Below are 23,944 nucleotides of genomic sequence, written 5' to 3' on the forward strand. Positions count from 1 at the left end.
AGAGATAGAAGAGAAAATTTCAGCCTTAGATAATACCATAGAAGACATTGACACAATAGTCAAAGAAAATATGAAGTGCAAAAATCTCCTAAGCCAAAATATTCAGGAAAAAAATGGAAAGACCCACCTAAGTAATAGGTACAGAAGATAGCACAAATTTCCAACTCAAAGGGCCAGTAAACATCTTCAACAAAATTATAAAAGAAAACTTCCCCCAAGTTAAAGAAAGAGATGCCATAAACACAAGAAGCCTACAGAACACCAAATACTCAGGACAGAAAAGAAATCCCTCCTGTCACATAATAATCAAAACACCAAATGTACAGAACAGAGAACGAATATTAACATGGTAAAGAAGAAAGGTCAAGTAACATATAAAGGAAAATCCATCAGAATTACACCAGACTTCTCAACAGAGACTCTAAAAGTCAGAAGATTTGGGAAAGATGTCATACAGACCATAAGAGAACACAAGTGCCAACACAGGACACCATACTCAGCAAAACACTCAGTTACCATAGATATAGAAACCAAGATATCCCATGACAAAACCAAATTTAAACAATAGCTTTAAACTAACCCAGCACTACAAAGGAAAATAGATGGAAAATTACAGCACAAGGAGGGAAATTGCATCCAAAAAAAACCCAAGAAATTAATCTTCTCATAACAAATACAAAAGAAAAAAAACATACATATAGCTCCACCTCTAACAACAAAAATAACAGGAAGCAACAATCATTGGTGTTTGATGTCTCTCAACATCAATGAAATCAGTTTCCCAATAAAAAGACATAGAGAAGCAGACTAGATACATAAACAGGAACCAAGATTTTGCTGCATATAGGAAACATACCTCAGTGAGAAAGACAGACACTATCTCAGTGTAAAGCGCTGGAAAAAATCTTATTGAAAGAAATTCTTCCAAGAAAGAGGCATGAGTAGCCATTTTAATATCCAATAAAATAGATTTTCAAACAAAAGTTATCAAAAAAGATGGGGAAAGACACTTCATACTCATCAAAGGAAAAATCCACCAAGATGAACTCTCAGTTCTGAACATCTGTGTCCCAAATGCAAGGTTACCCACATTTGTAAAAGAAGCATTACTAAAGCTCCAAGCACACATTGAACCTCACACAATAATAGTGAGAGACTTCAACACTTCACTCTCACTAATGGACAAATCATGGAAAAAGAACCTAAAGAGAGACACCATGAAACTAACAGAAGTTATGAACCAAATGTATTTAAAAGGCATCTATAAAACATTTTTTCCTAAATCAAAAGGATACACCTTCTTCTCAGCACCTCATCCTCCAAACTTGATCACATGATCAGACACAAAACAAGCCTCAACAGATACAAGAGATTGGATTAATCCCATGCATTCTATCAGACCGCCATGGATTAAAGCTGGTCTTGAATAACACCAAATATATCAAAAAGCCTACATACTCATGAAAACTGGACAACTCTCTATTGTTTAAAATTGTTCAGGGAAGATATAAAGAAAGAAATTAAAGATTTTCCAGAATTTAACAAAAATGAATGTAAAACATACACAAATTTATGGGATGCAAAGAAAGCAGTGCTAAGAGGAAAACCCATAGTACTGAGTGACTTCATAAAGAAATTGTATAAATCCTACAGTTTAACAGTATATCTGAAAGCACTAAAAAACAAAAAGAAGCAAATATACCCTAGAGGATTAGACAGCAAGACATAATCAAATTCAGGGCTGAAATCAGTCAAGTAAACATGAAGAGAACTATACAAGGAATCTACAAAACTAGGAGCTGATTCTCTGAGAAAATCAAAAAGATAGATAAACCTTTAGCCAAACTAACTAAAGGACACAGAGATGGTATCCAAATTAACAAAATAGAAATGAAAAGGGAGACATAACAACAGAAACTGAGGAAGTTCAAAAAATCATCAGATCCTACTTTAAAAAAAAAGCCTATATTCAGCAAAACTGGAAAAATGTAGATAAAATGGATGATTTCCGACAGACACCATGTACTGAAGAACCAGAAGTAACCTATGAACACTTGATCATTAGCAAATACATACACATACCCTGAGAAAAGCAAAACATCTTCAATAATTCTTTTGAGGGGGATTTTTTTTTTTTTAGTCAGGGTTTCTCTGTATAGCCCTGGCTGTCCTGGAACTCTCTTTGTAGACCAGGCTGACCTCAAACTCAGAAATCTGCCTGCCTCTGCCTCCCAGAGTGCTGGGATTACAGGTGTGCACCACCACCGCCCAGCTAATAATTCTTGGCAGTACAGTGCGTGGTCTATATGTAGGAGAATGAAAATAGATCCATGTTTATCACTTCTCACAAAGCTCAAGTCCAAGTGGATCAAGGGCCTCAACATAAAACCAGATATATTAAATCTAATAGAAAAAAGTGGAGAAAGGCCTCAAATTCATTGACACATAGGGAAATTTTCTGAACACAACTCCTATGGCTCAGGGTCTAAGATCAACCATTGATAAAGGAGATCTCATGAAGTTACAAAGCTTCTCTAAGGCAAATGACAGCATCAATAGAACAAATTAGCAACCTAAAGATAAGAAAAGATTTTTAAGAGCCCTACTTCCAACAGAGGGCTAATATCCAATATATAGAATGAACTCAAGAAGTTAAATAAATAAATAACCTTTAATAAAAAACAAATAACAAACAACAACAACAAAAACCACTATGCGACTCCAGAGTAAGAGTTGCCTTTAGGGAATAAATAAGGTTACACAGGTAGTAGCCATGGTATCTACAGTGGTCTAATTTGTGACTATAATCTGAAGAAAATGTGGCTGAATGGTGACATAAATAAATAAATAAATAAATAAATAAATAAATAAATAAGGAGAGAAGGGGTATGTTCTATCTTATTGGGATGTAAATTAATGCATAAATACATAAATGAATTGAAATTTTTCACTTTTTTAATATTGTATATTAGTACCATCTGAAGCTACACTTATAAAGTCTGTTCAACATGCCTGTCCAGAACAAAGTAGGGATAGATACGTGGAAAAAGCCTCAACTGTACATTTGAAAATATAGGCAACTAAAAATAGGGACTGTGATATTCCACAAGGATGAGCTCAATTATTGGTTGTCCACTTTCAAATGGTTAATCTTGAAGACATACATTCAAGTACATTTATGTGGACTGAACAAGTTATCTTTAGTAATATATAATATATGTATGTATGTGTGTGTATGTGTGTGTATGTGTGTGTATATGCATATATGTATACATGTACACATTATCACATTATCACACTTGTCAAAAAGGGTCATGAATTTGAATGAGTGAGATGCATACAAGAGTCCAGAAAAAGAAAAAAGAAATGTCATGATTAGGTTGTAATCTCAAAAATCTATAAAAAGAAAGAAAATGTCAAATGTATCTTTCTTTTTTATTAGATAATTTGCTTTATTTACATTTCAAATGTATTCCCCTTTCCTCATCTCGCTCCCCCTGCTTACCAACTCACACACACACACACACACACACACACACTTTCCTGACGTGGCATTCCCCTACAATGGGGCATCAAGCCTTCACAGGACCAATGAGATGAGAGAACATCTCCTCTCATTGATGTTGAAAAAGGCTATCCTCTGCTACATATGTTGATAGAGCCATGGGTTCCTACATGTGTACTCTTTGGTTAGTGGTTTAGTCCCTGGGAGCTGGGAGAGGGGGGTTAATGGTTGATTCATATTGTTGTTCCTCCTATGAGGCTGCAAACCCCTTCAGCTCTTGGGTCCTTTCTCTATCTCCTCCATTGAGGACCCTGTGCTCAGTCCATTGATTGGCTGTGAGCATCAACATCTGTATTTGTCAAGCACTGGTGAAGCCTCTCAGGAGACAGATATATCAAGCTCCTGTCAGCTAGTACTTGTTGGCATCCACAATAGTGTCTGGGTTTGGTAACTGTATAGGGGATGGATCCCCACGTGGGGCAGTCTTCAAATGGCCTTTCCTTGAGCCTCTGCATGACTCTTTGTCTCTGAATCTCCTCCCATTGGTATTTTGATCCCCCTTCTAAGAAGGACCAAAGTATCCACATTTTGGTCTTCCTTATTCTAGAGTTTCATGTAGTCTGTGAATTGTATCTTGGGTATTCTGAGCTTTGGGGCTAATATTCACTTAAGCTACAATGTATATTTCAAATTTCAAGCTTCTCTAAACCATCCAGAGTCTCTAAAATAGCTAAAATCTCTTTAAAATCAAAACTCTTCAAAATTCCAAAGTATCTTTACTCTGCAGATCTACAAAATCAAAATAAATTAAATATTTTTTTCTAAAAGGGGAGATAAAAGTCACAAGTCAAATATAACCATTGCAGCCAAGAAAGCACCTGACCTGCAGGAAGTCCTGTGGTTAGACAGAGCCCTGTGGTCTGAGGTTGCCACTATCTTGGCTCCTATGATCAAGCAGCCAGCTCAGCCAGAAACCTGTGCCACATCTGACACAGGGAAGATCCCACTACCTAATACTCTCTAGAGAACTGACAGGAGGAGGTTAATCGCCACTGCCCCTTTCCATTGGATGTGGTAGAACTGTGACACATCTGACACTGGGAAGATCCTACTTCCTGAAACTGACTTAAGAACAGACAGGAGGAGGGTATTCAGTTGAAGTGGGGGGGGGGGGGCAATCGAGAATCAGCATCAGCAGTGCATTTGAAACCCAGCAAGAAGTCCTGTCCTGGGCCATTGGCCCTACAGAGTGACCAGTGCTTGGAGGGCATCCACCATGTTTACTACCGAGAGGACCAGACAGGCAACACCAGGTACACAGAGACAACCCGAGTATAGCATTGCTTGGGACAAAGCACACTAGGGCTTCAAAGACACCCAAGAGTAGGGCAGCATATCAGCAATCTGTCCCACGGGAAACCCAGTCATCCAGTGGTGCAGAAATAGCCTTACAGGCCCACAGGAGGTTTAAGCTCCAGGCAGTGACAACAGGACTAACACCAGAGATAACCAGATGGCAAAAGGCAAATGCAGGAATGTTACTAACAGAAACCAAGGCAATATGGCAGCATCTGAACCCAATTCTCCAACAACAGCAGTTCCTGGATATCCCAACACACCAGAAAAACAAGATTTGGATTTAAAATCACTGGTCATGATGCTGTTAGAGGAACACAAGAAGGACATAAATAACTCTCTTAGAGAAATACAGGGGAACATGAATAAGTTAGAACCGCTAACAATGGAAACACAAAAATCACTTAAAGAAATTCAGGAAAATATGGATCAACAGATAGAAACAAATAAAGAGGAAACACAAGAGTCACTTAAAGAAATGCAGGAGAAATTGAGTCCATAGGCAGAAGTCATTAAAGAGGAAACACAAAAACATATTAAAGAAATACAAAAAATACAAATAAACAAGTGAAGGAACTGAGCAAAACCATCCTGGATGTAAAAACAGAAGTAGAAACAACTAAAAAATCACAAAGGGAGACAACTTTGAAGATAGAAAACCTTGGGAAGAAATCAGGGGTCATAGATGCAAATATCAACAACAGAATACAAGAGATGGAAGAAAGAATCTTAGATGCCAAAGATACCATAGAAACCATTGACTCAACAGTCAAAGAAAATGCAAAATGCAAAAAGCTTGTAACCCAAAACATCCAGGAAATCCAGACACAATTACAAGACCAAACCTAAGGATTATAGGTATAGACGAGAGTGAAGATTTACAACTAAAAGGGCCAGCAAATATCTTCAACAAAATTATGGAAGAAAACTTCCCTAACCTAAAGAGAGAGTTGCCCATGAATATGCAAGAAGCCTACAGAACTCCAAACAGACTGGACAAGAACAGAAATACCTCCTGTCACATAATAATCAAAACCCCAAATGTACTAAACAAAGAAAGAATATTAAGAGCAGTAAGAGAAAAAGGCCAAGTAACACATAAAGGAAGACCGATTAGAATTACACCAGACTTCTCACCAGAGACCATGAAAGCTAGAAGATCCTGGGCAGATCTCATGCAGACTCTAAGAGAACACAAATGCCAGCCAAAAACTACTATACCCAGCAAAACTCTCAATCACCATAGATGGAGAAAACAAGATATTCCATGATAAAACCAAAATTACCCAATATCTTTCCACAAACACAGCCCTACAAAGGATAATAGGTAGAAAACACCAATACATGGAGGGAAACTACATCCTGGAAAAAGCAAGATAGCAAGATTCTTTCATCAAGCCCAAAAGAAGATAACCACTCAAATATAAAAATAACATAAAAAATAACAAGAAGTAATAATCACTACTCCTTAATATCTCTTAATATCAATGGACTCAATTCCCAAATAAAAAGACATAGACTAACAGACTAGATACATAAAGAGGACCCTACATTTTGCTGCTTACAGGAAACACACCTCAGGGCCAAAGACAAACTCTACCTCAGAGTAAAAGGTTGGAAAACAATTTTACAAACAAATGGTCTTAGGAAACAAGCCGGAGTAGCCATTCTAATATCAGATAAAATTGACTTTCACCCTAAAGTCATCAAAAGGGACACGGAAGGACACTTCTTGCTGGTCAAAGGAAAAATGCACCAAGAAGAACTCTACATTCTGAATATCTATGCTCCAAATGCAAGGGCACCCTCATTCATAAAAGAAACTATGCTAAAGCTCAAAGCACACATTGCACCTAACACAATAATTCTGAGCAACTTCAGCACTCCACTCTCCTCAATGGACATATCAAGAAAACATAAACTAAACAGGGACACGGTGAAACTAATTGAAGCACTGGACCAATTAGATTTAACAGATATGTATAGAACATTTCATACTATAGCAAAAGAATATACCTTTTTCTCAGCACCTCATGGTACCTTCTCCAACAATGACCATATGATTGGTCACAAGACAAACCTCAAGAAATATAAGAAGATCAAAATAATTCCATGCCTCCTATCAGATCACTATGGAATAAGAATGGTCTTCAATAGCAACAAAAACAACAGAAAGCCCACATACACATGGAGGCTAAACAACACTCTAGTCAATGATACCTTGGCCAAAGGAGAAATAAAGAAAGAAATCAAAGACTTTTTAGAATTTAATGAAAATGAAGGCACAACATACCCAAATTTATGGGACACAATGAAAGCAGTGCTAAGGGGGAAACTCATAGCCCTGAGTGCCTCCAAAAAGAAACTGGAGAGAGCATACTCTAGCAGCTTAAGGACACACCTGAAAACCCTGGAACAAAAAGAAGCTAATTCACCTAGGAGGAGTAGAAGACAGGAAATCATCAAACTCAGGGCTGAAATCAATCAAGTAGAAACAAAGAGAACCATACAAAGAATCAACAAAACCAGGAGCTGGGTCTTTGAGAAAATCAGCAAGATAGATAAACCCTTAGCTAGACTAACCAAAGGGCACAGAGACAGTTTTCAAATTAACAAAATTAGAAATGAAAAGAGAGATATAACAAGAGAAATGGAGGAAATTCAAAAAAACCATCAGCTCCTACTACAAAAGTCTATACGCAACACAACTGGAAAATCTGGAGGAAATGGACAATTTCCTAGACAGATACCAAAATTAAATCAGGATCAAATAGATCGACTAAACAGTCCCATAAGCCCTAAAGAAATAAAAGGAGTCATAGAAAGTCTTCTTACCAAAAAAAGCACAGGACCAGATGGTTTTAGTGCAGAATTCTATCAGACCTTCAAAGAAGACCTAACACCAATACCTTTAAAATTATTCCACAAAATAGAAACAGAAGGAACATTACCCAACTCATTCTATTAAGCCACAATTATGCTGATACCAAAACCACACAAAGATCCAACAAATAAGGAGAACTACAAGCCAATATCCCTTATGAATATCGAGGCAAAAATACGAAATAAAATTCTTGCCAACCAAATCCAAGAACACATCAAAACGATTATTCGCAATGATCAAGTAAGCTTCATCTCATGGATGCAGGGATGGTTCAATATACAGAAATCCATCAATGCTGTCCACTACATAAACAAACTCAAAATAAAAAAGCCACATGGTCATTTCATTAGATGCTGAAAAAGCATTTGACAAAATTCAGCATCCTTTCATGCTAAAATTCTTGGAAAGAACAGGAATTCAAGGCCCATATCTAAACATAGTAAAAGCAATATACAGCAAACCAGTAGCCAACATCAAACTAAATGGAGAGAAACTTAAAGAAATCCCACTAAAATCAGGGACTAGACAAGGCTGCCCCCTCTATATCTTTTTAACATAGTACATGAAGTTCTAGCTAGAGCAATTAGAAAACAAAAGGAGGTCAAAGGGATACAAATTGGAAAGGAAGAAGTCAAACTATCACTATTTGCATATGACATGATAGTATACTTAAGTGATCCCAAAAACTCCACCAAAGAACTCCTACAGCTGATAAACAACTTCAGCAAAGTGGCTGGTTATAAAATCAACTCAAGCAAATCAGTAGTCTTCCTATATGCAAAGGATAAGCAGGCTGAGCAAGAAATTAGGGAAATGACATCCTTCACAATAGCCACAAACAATATAATGTATCTTGGGGTGACTCTAACCAAACATGTAAAAGATCTGTATGAGAAGAACTTCAGGTCTCTGAAGAAGGAAATCACAGAAGACCTCAGAAAACGGAAAAATCTTCCATTCTCGTGGATTGGCAGGTTTAATATAATAAAAATGGCCATCTTCCGGCGGCGGCGGCAGCGGCAGTGCAGCAGTGGCTGGTCCAGCTGAAGGGCCATCAGCAGTGGAACCAAGGCGACACAGGGTCCAGTTAGGCCCTGCGCCCACGACCACTGACCTTCGCTGACCAGCCGGGCGGCAAGCAGCTGCAGTTGTGCGGCGCCTTTCCTGCACGGAAGCCACTTCAGAACTCGGCCTCCCACCAGTCAGGAGAGGTGCATCCATCTTGGTTCCGTACTCCAGGGATCGGACAGACTGAGGTACACAAACATAATCCGAGGCCAACACCGTGGTGGTCTGAGCCCGACGGGTGTTGGCCTGCACCCAGGCCCTGGGCTGGTGGGGGGGCCATCGGGGTGCCAACCCAGCCAGGAGGTTTTTTGCCCAGGCCTGCGCGCGGGCGCCGCCATTTTGCCTGCAGGACGACAGAGAGCTCTGGCGGGCAGACCTGTAACAGGCATAGCCTGAGGCTAACAAAGCAGGGGTCTAGGCCCCAAAAGGCACAGGACTGACCCCAAGAACTGGGCGGCTTGGTGGGCCATCTGTGAGTCAACCCGCCCAGGAGGTTGTTAGCACAGCAGACTCTCCCGGCGCTTTCAGGGAGCGCGGGCGCGCACGCCCACCATCCTAGTCACCTGGCAGACCCAATTAACAGTCATAGCCCTAAGGGAACTTTGCTCGGACCTTGGCCTCCCAGGCTTTTGCCTGGACTCAGGGACTGGGCAGCCAGGCTAACCTTGTGTGCGCCAGCCCAGTTGGCGGATCGGCTGCCCAGCAGAGTGAGCGGAACACAGGGGAGGTCACAGCAGCATACATGGTCGGCACTCCCTGGGGGTGCACACGGGCTCCATCTGCTCCACAGACACAATCTGGGGCAAGGCCTCAGGCGGAAGCCCTCAGCTCTACTCTCTCCGCTTCCGGATCCAGATCAGCCTGGGCAGCAGCACCACATCTCCAAGTCCTGCAAGAGACTAGCTGGGCTTCCGGGCGGCCAGCTGGGAGAAGTCAGTGTGCTCCAGTGAATCCAGCGGGCCCCAGCGGAAGCCTTCGGGTGCCTGCTTTGGGATCTGAATAGCCTGGGCAGCAGCACCCTGTCTACAAGCAGTGCAGGAGGTAAGCTGTGCACCAGAGGCCAACTGGGAAGGGGCAGCTTGCACTGGTGAGTCCAGCGCTGACAAGACAAACTAACACCAGTGAGAACTAGATGGCAAAAGGTAAATGCAGGAACGTCACTAACAGAAGTCAAGGCAATATGGCAACATCTGAACCCAACTCTCCTCTACCAACATGTCCTGGATACCCCATCACACCAGTAAAACAAGATTTGGATTTAAAATCACTGGTCATGATGCTGGTACAGGAACATATGAAGGACATACTTAAAGAAATTCAGGAGAAAATGGATCAAAAGTTAGAAGCCCTTGCAAGGGAAACACAAAAAACATTGAAAGAAATCCAGGAGAATACAAAAGCCAACAAGGAGGAAATGCAAAAAACACTTAAAGAAATACAGGAGAACTTTGGTCAACAGGCTGAGGTCATGAAAGACGAAACACAAAAATCTCTTAAAGAAGTACAGGAGAACTTTGGTCAACAGGCTGAGGTCATGAAAGACGAAACACAAAAATCTCTTAAAGAATTACAGGAAAGCATAAACAAGGAAGTGAAGGAGCTAAGCAAAACCATCCAGGATCTAAAATCAGAAGTAAAAACAACTAAGAAACCTCAAAGGGAGACAACTTTGGAGATAGAAAGCCTTGGGAAGAAATCAGGGGACAGAGATGCAAATATCAACAACAGAATATAAGAGATAGAAGAAAGAATCTCAGATGCTGAAGATTCCATAGAAACCATGGACTCAACAGTTAAAGAAAATGCAAAATGCAAAAAGCTTGTAACCCAAAATATCCAGGAAATCCAGGACACAATGAGAAGACCAAACCTAAGGATTATAGGCATAGATGAGAGTGAAGATTTACAACTTAAAGGGCCAGCAAATATCTTCAATAAAATTATGGAAGAAAACTTCCCTAACCTAAAGAGAGAGATGCCCATGAATATACAAGAAGCCTACAGAACTCCAAACAGACTGGACCAGAACAGAAATACTTCCCGTCACATAATAATCAAAACACCAAATGTTCTAAACAAAGAAAGAATACTAAAGGCAGTAAGAGAAAAAGGCCAAGTAACATATAAAGGAAGACCTATCAGAATCACAGCAGACTTTTCACCTGAGACTATGAAGGCTAGAAGGTCCTGGGCAGATCTCATGCAGACTCTAAGAGAACACAAATGCCAGCCAAAACTACTATATCCAGCAAAATTCTCAATCACCATAGATGGAGAAACTAAGATATTTCATGACAAAACCAAGTTTACCCAATATCTATCCACAAACCCAGCCCTAAAAAGGATAATAGGAGGACAACACCAATACAAGGAGGGAAACTTCACCCTGGAAAAAGCAAGATAGTAACCTTTCATCAAACCCAAAAGAAGTTAAGCATTCAAATTTAAAAAATAACGTCAAAAATGATAGGAAGTAACAATCACTATTCCTTAATATCTCTTAACATCAATGGACTTAATGCCCCAATAAAAAGACACAGACTAACTGAATGGATATGTAAACAGGACCCTACATTTTGCTGCTTACAGGAAACACACCTCAGGGTCAAAGACAAACACTACCTTAGAGTAAAAGGCTGGAAGACAATTTTACAAGCAAATGGTCTCAGGAAACAAGGTGGAGTAGCCATTTTAATATCAGATAAAATTGACTTTCAACCCAAAGTCATCAAAAGAGACCCTGAGGGACACTTCTTGCTGGTCAAAGGAAAAATACAAAAAGAAGAACTGTCAATCCTGAACATCTATGCCCCAAATGCAAGGGCACCCTCTTTCGTAAAAGAAACTTTATTAAAACTAAAAGCACACATTGCACCTAACACAATAATTGTGGGTGACTTCAACACTGCACTTTCCTCAATGGACCGATCAGGAAAACAGAAACTAAACAGGGACACAATGAAACTAATTGAAGCTTTGGACCAATTAGATTTAACAGATATATATAGAACATTCTATCCTAAAACAAAAGAATATACCTTTTTCTCAGCACCGCATGGTACCTTCTCCAAAATCGACCACATAATTGGTCACAAGACAGACCTCAACAAATATAAGAAGATAGAACTAATCCCATGCCTCCTATCTGATCACTATGGAGTAAAAGTGGTCTTCAATAGCAACAGAAACAACAGAAAACCCACATACACGTGGAAACTGAACAATACTCTACTCAATGATACCTTGGTCAAGGAAGAAATAAAGAAAGAAATTAAAGACTTTTTAGAACACAATGAAAATGAAAACACAACATACCCAAATCTATGGGACACAATGAAAGCAGTGCTAAGAGGAAAACTCATAGCCCTGAGTGCCTCCAAAAAGAAAATGGAGAGAGCATACATTACCAGCTTAATGACACACCTGAAAGCCCTAGAACAAAAAGAAGCTATTTCACCCAGGAGGAGTAGAAGGCAGGAAATCATCAAACTCAGGGCCGAAATCAATCAAGTAGAAACAAAGAGAACCATACAAAAAATCAACAAAACCAGGAGCTGGTTCTTTGAGAAAATCAACAAGATAGATAAACCCTTAGCCAGACTGACCAAAGGGCACAGTGAAAGTATCCAAATTAACAAACTTAGAAATGAAAAGGGAGATATAACAACGGAAACTGAGGAAATCCAAAAAATCATCAGATCCTACTACAAGAGCCTGTACTCAACACAACTGGAGAATCTGGAGGAAATGAACAATTTCCTCGACAGATACCAAATACCAAAATTAAATCAGGACCAACTAGACCATCTAAACAGTCCCATAATGCCTAAAAAAATAGAAGGAGTCATAGAAAGTCTTCCAACCAAAAAAAGCACAGGACCAGATGGCTTCAGTGCAGAATTCTACCAGACCTTCAAAGAAGAGTTAACACCAATACTCTTCAAACTATTCCACAAAATAGAAACAGAAGGAACACTACCCAATTCCTTCTACGAAGCCACAATTACGCTGATACCAAAGCCACAAAAAGATCCAACAAAGAAAGAGAACTTCAGACCAATTTCCCTTATGAACATCGATGCAAAAATACTCAGTAAAATTCTTGCCAGCTTAATCCAAGAACACATCAAAACGATCATCCACCATGATCAAGTAGGCTTTATCCCGGGAATGCAGGGTTGGTTCAATATATGGAAATCCATCAATACAATCCACTACATAAACAAACTCAAAGAACAAAACCACATGGTCATTTCATTGGATGCTGAAAAAGCATTTGACAAAATTCAGCATCCTTTCATGCTTAAAGTCTTGGAGAGAACAGGAATTCAAGGCCCATACCTAAACATAGTAAAAGCAATATACAGCAAATCGGTAGCCAGCATCAAACTAAATGGAGAGAAACTTGAAGCAATCCCACTGAAATCAGGGACCAGACAAGGCTGCCCCCTTTCTCCTTATCTTTTCAATATTGTACTTGAGGTACTAGCTCAGGCAATTCGACAACATAAGGAGGTCAAAGGGATACAAATTGGAAAGGAAGAAGTCAAACTATCATTATTTGCAGACGACATGATCGTCTACCTAAGTGACCCAAAGAACTCCACTAGAGAGCTCCTACAGCTGATAAACAACTTCAGCAAAGTGGCAGGTTATAAAATCAACTCAAGCAAATCAGTGGCCTTCCTATACTCAAAGGATAAGCAGGCTGAGAAAGAAATTAGGGAAATGACCCCCTTCACAATAGCCACAAACAGTATAAAGTATCTTGAGGTGACTCTTATCAAACATGTGAAAGATCTGTATGACAAGAACTTCAAGACTCTGAAGAAGGAAATGGAAGAAGACCTCAAAAAATGGGAAAACCTCCCATGCTCATGGATCGGTAGAATCAATATAGTTAAAATGGCCATTTTGCCTAAAGCACTATACAGATTCAATGCAATACCCATCAAAATCCCAACTCAATTCTTCACAGAGTTAGAAAGAGCAATTATCAAATTCATCTGGAACAACAAAAAACCCAGGATAGCTAAAACTATTCTCAGCAACAAAAGAAAATCTGGGGGAATCAGTATCCCTGACCTCAAGCAATTCTACAGAGCAATAGTGTTAAAAACTGCATGGTATTGGTACAGTGACAGGCAGGAGGATCAATGGAACAGGATTGAAGATCCAGAAATGAACCCACACACCTATGGCCACTTGATCCTCGACAAAGAGGCTGAAAACATCCAGTGGAAAAAAGATAGCCTTTTCAACAAATGGTGCTGGTTCAACTGGAGGTCAGCATGCAGAAGAATGCGAATTGATCCATCCTTGTCTTCTTGTACTAAGCTCAAATCCAAATGGATCAAGGACCTCCACATAAAGCCAGACACTCTCAAGCTAATAGAAAAGAAACTGGGGAAGACCCTTGAGGACATCGGTACAGGGAGAAAGTTTCTGAACAGAACACCAATAGCGTATGCTCTAAGAGCAAGAATTGACAAATGGGACCTCATAAGGTTACAGAGTTTCTGAAAGGCAAAGGACACCATCAAGAGGACAGATCGGCAACCAACAAATTGGGAAAAGATCTTCACGAATCCTACATCAGATAGAGGGCTAATATCCAATATATATAAAGAACTCAAGAAGTTAGACTCCAGAAAACCAAACAACCCTATTAAAAAATGGGGTACAGAGTTAAACAAAGAATTCTCACCTGAAGAACTTCGGATGGCGGAGAAGCATCTTAAAAAATGCTCAACTTCATTAGTCATTAGGGAAATGCAAATCAAAACCACCCTAAGATTTCATCTTACACCAGTCAGAATGGCTAAGATTAAAAATTCAGGAGACAGCAGGTGTTGGAGAGGGTGTGGAGAAAGAGGAACACTCCTCCACTGCTGGTGGGGTTGCAAATTGGTACAACCACTCTGGAAATCAGTCTGGCGGTTCCTCCGAAAAATGGGCACCTCACTTCCAGAAGATCCTGCTATACCACTCCTGGGCATATACCCAGAAGACTCCCCACCATGTAATAAGGATACATGTTCTACTATGTTCATAGCAGCCCTATTTATAATTGCCAGATGCTGGAAAGAACCCAGGTATCCCTCAACAGAAGAGTGGATGCAAAAAATGTGGTATATCTACACAATGGAGTACTATTCAGCCATTAGAATCAATGAATTCATGAAATTCTTAGGCAAATGGATGGAGCTAGAGAATATCATACTAAGTGAGGTAACCCAGACTCAAAAGGTGAATCATGGTATGCACTCACTAATAAGGAGATATTAACCTAGAAAACTGGAATACCCAAAACATAATCCACACATCAAATGAGGTACAAGAAGAAAGGAGGAGTGGCCCCTGGTTCTGGAAAGACTCAGTGAAACAGTATTCGGCAAAACCAGAACGGGGTAGTGGGAAGGGGTGGGTGGGAGGACAGGGGAAGAGAAGGGGGCTTACGGGACTTTTGGGGAGGGGGGGGCTAGAAAAGGGAAATCATTTGAAATGTAAATAAATTATATCGAATAAAAAAAATAAACATATAAAAAAAATGGCCATCTTACCAAAAGCAATTTATAGATTCAATGCAATCCCTATAAAAATTCCAACTCAGTTCTTCATAGAGTTAGAAAGAGCAATTCTCAAATTCATCTGGAATAACAAAAAACCCAGGATAGCTAAAACTATTCTCAACAGTAAAAGACCTTCCAGGGGAATCAGTATCCTGGACTCAAGCAGTACTACAGAGCAATAGTGTTAAAACTGCATGGTATTGGTACAGTGACTGGCAGGTAGATCAATGTCATAGAATTGAAGCCCCAGAAATGAACCCACACATGGTCACTTGATCTTTGACAAAGGAGCTGAAACCATCCTGTGGAAAAAAAAATAGCCTTTTCAACAAATGGTGCTGGCTCAACTGGAGATCAACTTGCAGAAGAATGCAAACAGATCTATTCTTATCTCCTTGTACTAAGCTCAACTCCAAGTGGATCAAGGACCCCCACATAAATCCAGACACACTGAAACTAATAGAAAAGAAACTGGGGAAGACCCTTCAGGGCATGGGCATAGGGGAAAAGTTCCTGAACAGAACACCAATAGCTCTAAGATCAAGAATTAACAAATGGGACCTCATAAAATTACATAGTTTCTGTAAGGCACAGGACACTGTCAATCAGACCAAAGGGCAACCAACAAATTGGGAAAAAAATCTTCACCAACCCTACATCTGACAGAGGGCTAATAGCCAATATATACAAAGAACTCAAGAAGTTAGACTCCAGAGAGCCAAATAACCCTATTAAAATATGGGTTACATAGCTAAACAAAGAATTTTCAGATGAAGAACTTGGAATGGCTGAGAAGCACCCTTAAAAATGTTCAACATCATTAGTCATTAGGGAAATGCAAATCAAAACAACCCTGAGATTTCTTACACCAGTTAGAATGGCTAAGATTAAAAACTCAGGAGACAGCAGGTGTTGGTGAGAATGTGGAGAAAGAGGAACACTCCTCCTCCACTGCTGGTGGAAATGCAAGTTGGTACAACCACTCTGGAAATCAGTCTGGCTGTTCCTCAGAAAACTGGGTATAACACTTCCGAAGGACCCTGAAATGCCACTCCTGGGCATATAACCAGAGGATTCCCTGGCAAGCAATAAGGACACATGCTCCACAATGTTCATAACAGCCCTATATATAATAGCCAAAAGCTGGAAAGAACCCAGATGTCCCTCAATGGAGGAATGGATACAGAAAATGTGGTATATTTACACAATGGAATGCTACTCAGCAATTAAAAACTATGAATTCATGAAATTCTTAAACAAATGGTTGGATCTGGAAAATATCATCCTAAGTGAGGTAACCCATTCTCAAAATAACACACATGGAATTCAGTCACTGATAAGTGGATATTAGCTCAGAAACTCTGAATACCCAAGACACAATTCACATATCAAATGATTCCCAAGAAGAAGGAAGGAGAGGTCCCTGATCCTGAAAAGGCTTGTTCCAGCATTGTAGGGGAGTACCAGGACAGAGAAGTAGGAGGTAATTGATAGGAGAATGGGTGGAGGGTAGAGGGCTTAGGGAACTTATGGGGAGGGGGCAACTGGGAAAGGGGAAATCATTTGGAATGTAAACCAAGAATATAGAAAATAAAACATTATAATAAAAAAAAACTAATATAACCATTGCCTAATAGTGCAAGCTCAGTGCCAATGCATCTCCTTCACTCTTGATTTCTTGGCTCATGCAAAAGGCTTGGCCAGGCAACCACAGAACACGGGACTTGTTTCTGAGGATCAGTCAGGCTCTTACCCACAGATCCTTCTGTCCTTGTTTTAAGTCCATGATAATGGTATCTCAAAATGCTAATATTCCTGATTTGCAGGGCTACATGTTCACTAGTAGGCTCTCTTGGTTATCTTCAGGCACTTTAATCCTTACACATAGTGCCAAAGGCTCATCCTCTTGATAATCCATGAAATTCTAGTGTTTACCCTACAACTGAGGCTGTGACCTCCACAACATACTCTTCTAGTCACTCTTCAAGAACTGTATCTGTTTCCAAGTTACAACCCTCAGCTTTTCTCCTTTATCCCTTTATGCCTTCAAAGCCAATGCTAAATAGTCACATGAAAAATTAGCAAGTTCTGCTGCCAACACAAAAATTAACCTAGACTAAGCTTTCTTTGGAACACTGTTTCTCTCTGTTGAACTTGTGAAGATGTTCCCAGATTTCACTGCAATGATACTAGTCTCCTCTTAACCATGGCTGATTCTTCTGTCCCAGAAGGTTGGTATCAATTGTCAAAGCAAATGAAAGGTTTCCTCTTAGTGCTTCTTAAATCTAAATACCATGTAAATGGCCTTAATAGTTTTTTAAGGGATTTCTTGAAAAAAAAAGTCCCCCTGACATTTCCTAAGCCAGGATTCTACCATCTGCATTCCTGTGTGAATTATCGTCAAATTTCTCATGATAGCTCATTAAACCCTGAGCAGTTTTTGGTGCAGAATTCCAAAAACCTTCCAATATCCTCTTTAAAACACTTTGTTATGTCTGTCACAGCAATAATTCACTCAGTGGTAACAATAGTTGCCTTCATTAGTTGATGTGATAAAATGCCACAGCCAAAAGCAAAATAGGGAGGACGGGGAGAGATTTACTTCATCTGAAGTTCTCCAGTCACAACACCATCCTTGAGTGAATTCTTTTTTTTTTTAATATTTTTATTTTCTATATTCTTTGTTTATATTCCAAATGATTTCCCCTTTCCCAGATCCCTCCTCCCCATATGTCCCATAAACCTTCTTCTCTCTACCCATTCTCCAATCACCTCCCTCCTTTTTCTCTCTCCTTATATTCCCCTCCAACGCTAGATCAATCCTTTCCGGGATCAGGACCCTCTCCATACTTCTTCATGGAAGTCATTACACAGTGGAATACCTCAGCAAATAGAAACAATGAATTCACAAAATTTTTAGGCAAATGGTTTGATCTGGAGTGAATTCAGTACTGGAACTTATGTTGGGACACTGGAAGCAGAAACCGATGAAGAGGGTGTAAAACACTGCTGCTAAATGCATTGTTCAGTGTGCTTTGTTGTAACGTCTGACCAAATGATGCGACCTACATACAACTGTGTCTTCCCATATCAATCTTCAACAAATATGACAGGCTTGTCAGTAGACAAATCTGGTGGGAGTACCTTCTCAATTGAGGTTCCCTCTTCCCAGATGGTTCTGTTTTATCTCAAGATTACATAAAAAAAAAACAGCACAAGCACCAAAATCATGACAGAAGTTAATTTTTAATTTAATTTTTTTTTCCTTTTTTAATTATCTTTAATCTGTTTTTCTAAATTTCAGTAGTTATCTTTCTCCAGATCTGCTCCCCAACAGTTCCTTATCCCAGTCTCCCTGGCTCCAAGAGGATGTCACCATCCCACCCTTTCACCCTGCAATACCTCCCCACTCCTTGGAGCCTCAAGTCTCTCAAGGGTTAGGCACATCTCTCATTGAGGCCATAAGAGGCAGTCCTCTGCAATGTGTGTGTCCACAGTATTGGACCAGCTCATGTATACTGCCTGGTGGCAGACTAAGTGTCTGAGAGATCTCAGGGATCCAGGTTAAGTTGAGACTACTGGTTTTCCTATGGGATCACTCTCCTCTACTTCTCCCGGCTTTTTCCTATTTTAACCACAGAATCCCTGACTTCTGTCCATTGGTTGGGTGTAAGTATCTGCTTCTGTCTCAGTCAGTTGCTTGTTGGGTCTCTTGGAGAGCCACCATGCTAGGTTCATGTCTGCAAGCACACCAAAGCATCAGTAATAGGGTCAGGCCTTAGAGACTCCCCTTGAGCTGGATCCCAAGCCAGTCATTGGACCTCCTTTTTCTCAGTCTCTTCTCTATTTTTGTCTCTGCAGTTCTTTTACACAGAAAAACATCTGGGTCAGAGATTTTGACTGTGGAATGGTAGTCCCATGCCTCTACTTGATCCCCTATCTTTCTACAGGAGGCGAACTCTACAACTTCACTTTCACCTCTGTAACGCATTTCATCTAAAAGCCCTCTATTTTGTCCTAAGACTCTCTCACCTCCCAAGTTTCATGTACACTCTGGTACCCCCCACCTCCCGGGGTTGCATATTTCCATTCATTCTGCTGACCCTCAGGGTTAACTCCGGTTCCTACCCCAATATCTGATCATGTTCCCCTTTTCCTCTCCTCCTTCCCTCTCCTAACCAGGTTCCTCCCACCCTCTGTACCCCTCCCCAACCCATACCCATTCCCCCCTCCCCCCCCGTGAGTACTTTCTTCTCCCTCCCAACTGGGATTTAAGCATCTTCACTTTGGCCCTTCGGCTTGTTAACTTTCTTGAGTTCTGTGGATTATATCCTGGGTATTCTGTACATTTTTTTGGCTATTATCCACTTATTAGTATATATTATGCATGCCTTTTTGAGTCTGAGTTATCTCACTCAGGATATTTTCTAGTTTCATTCATTTGCCTGCAAAATTAATGATGTCCTCTTTCTTAATAGCTTAATAGTATTCCATTGTGTGAATGGAATACTATTCTTTATCCATTTTTCCAAGGAGGGACATCTAGTTGTTTCCAGCTTCTGGCTATCACAAATAAGGCTGCTATGAATATAATGCCACATGTGCACCTGTGGCATGGTGGGGCATCTTTTGGGTATATGCCCAAGAGTGAGTAGCTACATAATTCATGTGTGTTACTCTAGATCAGGAGAGTTTAACAGAAACTTAGATGTATTTGGTGCAAACTCACAATCAATAACTTGTACTTGTTTCAAGTGTTTACTAGTATTTAAGCGAATTCCCAAGGGTTGTGGTTTTCAGACCTCTGTCCCAGTCACCTGTTAGTACAAAGTGTTTATCTCATGCATCTGTTTACTTTTCATCCATCTATTCACTTTCAGCTGAAAGCGGCCAAGAATTAAAATGATTTTTAAATATCCACAGAGAAAATAATATGACTCTAGAGGAATTTTAAAAATTCATTAGCAAAAGATTGTTTGGAGGTTTTTCCATTCTGTTATAATCTAATTAAATATCAAGACCCCAAGAGATTCTTCTATGGTAAAAGTATCTATCACAAAGTGCAATGACCAGAATTCAGACTCACGTCTATGGGAAAAATGAAAAGAATCCTAGAAGTTACTTGTGAACTCCATGCACAGCATTTTATGCTATTGCCACAAAAATACATAAGTAAGCTCTAAGGAAAAATTTAAAGCATAAATAAGCCAATGAATTTGAGTGAAATCTACTTATATTTGGCAAACAATACTATATGTGTTTTCTTTAATCCATATGTGCATCTAGTTTAGATTAAGAAAAGCTCTAATTTTTCAGAATTAATTAATTCAGCATGTTTATTATGAGTCTTCCAAAGCACAGGAGGGTTTCAAAGTCTTTGGTTAATTTGGCAGAGATGGCCTTAGAACTATTTTCCCTGATATGTATAATCAGTCAACTTATGTGAGAGTCAAAGCAAATCTTTATTTAATACCTAATTCTACAGGCCATCACTGAAGTTCAATAAATCTTCTATTTATGTAAAGAAGAAGAGGTAATGGATCACTCTCCTTGTGACAAAACTGACCATTGCATTCTATTTTATCATTTATTTATATGTATAAATAACACATAAGCAAAGCCAAAGTAATGAAAATTATTTGGTACAAGATAATGTTGCACTCTGATAGAAGTCAGTAATATTTATTTTTATGAATGCATCACCCATGTACTCTTAATGGCAGAATCTCGAGCTAATTTATCTTAAGTTGGTCCATAGGGATCATGGGTCAAGCGTCATATACCTCTTCTAATGGTAAAGATGAACAAATATGGGCCATTTAATTACATTTACTTCCTCCTAGTCCTCTTCTGCCTCCTCTTCCTCCTTCTCTTATGCCCCTCCTCTTCCCCTCTTCCTCTTCTTCCTCTTCCTCCTCTTCTTTTTTTTCTTCTTCTTTATATTCAATGCATTTGAAACTAATACTATATAAGAATAATAACCTGTGTAAGGATATTTCCTTTACTTTATCTAAAATTAACTTAAAATTTATAATATAATAAAGTTTCTAAGGAGCTTTTGATAGTTAATCTATTTTTCTTAAATAAGCTACCCATATTAATTAATACTCTGGTCATATAAAACTTATTTTTTATTTAGTTTTTATTCATAATCATAAACTTAACTTTGCAATCAAGCTAGACTTGAAGGGGAATGAGGAATATATGGAAGCCAATGAACTTCAGCGAGAGCAGAGATTACAGTTTATTTCAAGCAGATAAAGTGGGGGTGCCTGAGCTACAGAAGGAATGGTTTGATGGGTAAAATGCCAGCAAGTCAAAAGAAATTAGAGTTGTCTGCAGTCGGAAATGGTGATCTTCTTGCTGGTCTTGCCATTCCTAGACCCAAAACACTTCATGGCTTCTACAACGTGTAAGACTTGAAGAGTCTTGCTCGGGAAGACCCCCCTCTCAAGAAAACAGGGAAGTAGCAATTTATGCAAAAGGCAAGAGGTTTATTGAGCTGACACACTGGGGTCACCCTTCCTACAGAGATGCGATGACCCTGAAGGAACATTGTAAGTAGTTTCTATACTCTTTAGGGGTGTCGGTCACATCAGCAGATGTTATACTTTAAACCCATTAACATGTGCTTTACATTATCTGGGAATTTCTGGAGGGTCAGTACATTCTGAGAATTGTTTACCCAGGCTGGGTCTTCCCGGAGGGTCAGATTGTTCCTGGAATGCACCATGAGGGGCCACATGAATATTATTTCTAAAATGTTCATGCCTTCTTTCACCTTCCCAAAGATCACATACTTGCCATCAAGCCATTTAGTCTTGGCAGTGCAGAAAAAAAAAAAAAAACTGGAAAACCATTTGTGTTTAGTCCAGCATTTATTTGCCATGGACAAGATGCCAGGACCTGTATTCTTCAGGATGAAGTTCTCATCTTAAATTTCTCTCCATAGATGAACCTACTACCAGTGCCATTATGGTGTGTGAATTTACCACCCTGGCACATGAATCCTGGAATAATTCTGTGAAAGGAGGAACCCTTATAGCCAAATCCTTTCTCTCCAGTGCTCAGAGCACAGAAGTTTTCTGCTGTCTTTGGAACTTTGTCTGTAAGCAGCTCAAAGGATATGTGGCCCAAGGGCTTGTCATCGGCCGTGATACGGAAAAACACGGTGGGTTTGACCATGGCTGCAGCAAGCGGTGGAAAGTGACAGTGGTGTCTGCCCATATAGAACTTTTTGATGCAATTACCTTAACTGAATAAAATTTTTGTATATTTTATTGTCCTATGCAGTTTGCTTGCTTCCCTCTGGAGTGTCAGACCAAACCCAGAAGGGCAAAGAGCAGCCTGGTGCAAATAAGTTCCAGGGATCTTTAGTCTAGCCATCAATACTGGGGGCGTTACAGCTCTTATAAAAGAAACAAGAAGGTTTGGCCAGCCTGTTCAAGGCAGGTAGTCAGGGTCCTAGGTCTCTCCTCAGCTATGGTGACAGCATCATCAATAACAGAAAGAGCAGTGGCATGATCCTGGCCAGCCAACTGGGTCCAAAATCCATCAGTAAATGCATCAGGAGAGAGGACTCTCCCACAAGTTTTATAGCCCAGTAAATACAAGTCAAGTTCAGAAGATCCTTGGTGAAATAACTTGTGTGTTTTCTTCCAGGTGAACAAGGACTATATCATCCTTGAGGAATAGGGTGGGATTTAGGTATTAGATTTTTCCTGTTGGCTGGGTTTGAGGTGTTAGCGATGCTCTATTTGTATGAGGAAAGACTCCAGAGACAAATTATGTGACTGGCTGCTCATGGTCCACTCAGTAGAGTGCTGTGGTTATGTGTTCTATAGCAGATACAAAGACAGGTAGGAAGCTAGCTGCTCAACTACTGCCCTCACAAATCTCTGAGAACTGAGATTCCCAAGGTCTAAGCTACTACTCAACCTTACCAATTATTATATTTCTTATGGCTGTCTGATGGCACTGTACACTTGGCCTACATTGAAAGCAATAAACATTGATAAAATTGGTTAAATGGTAACATTGCTAAACTCAAGATAACACTTATAATTAAGCCATTGTCTCAATGTCTTAATTGGAATAGAACATACATGCCTTCACAGTGTGTAATCCAATGTAAGAAAAAACAGTATGTAGATTTAACTGAAGTGTCTCATTATTTCCAGTTTTCTAAATAAATAAATGAATATTATTTTTTATGTTTTCTTTGCATTCACAATAAAAATTTCAAATTTACCAGTGTGTGTGTGTGTGTGTGTGTGTGTGTGTGTGTGTGTGTGTGTGTGTGTGTGTGTGTCTGTGATGTTAGAGAGAGTGAGACAGACAGAATTAGAGACAGTGACATCGAGAGAGACAGACCATGTACATCATAATGTTTAAGCATTGTAAAGTTTTGTGACAACAACAAAAACCATAAATATAATATTAAGTAAGTTGTGAGCAAATTAGTTTTTATATTTTTAAAGCTGTTTTAGGATGTGGAAACTTACTTCTTTTATGAATAGAGTGTCAAAATACTTAGGCTCATTCACATAAGAATAAATA

General features: G+C 39.6%; 1 pseudogene; it reads right to left on the minus strand.

Moving 5' to 3' along the window:
* Positions 1-21,696: 21,696 nt before the first annotated feature.
* LOC127697331 (peptidyl-prolyl cis-trans isomerase A-like) lies at positions 21,697-22,576 on the minus strand (annotated as a pseudogene).
* Positions 22,577-23,944: the final 1,368 nt, after the last annotated feature.

The sequence above is a fragment of the Apodemus sylvaticus genome, chromosome 12 (assembly GCF_947179515.1).
Source record: "Apodemus sylvaticus chromosome 12, mApoSyl1.1, whole genome shotgun sequence".
Lineage (NCBI taxonomy): Eukaryota > Metazoa > Chordata > Mammalia > Rodentia > Muridae > Apodemus > Apodemus sylvaticus.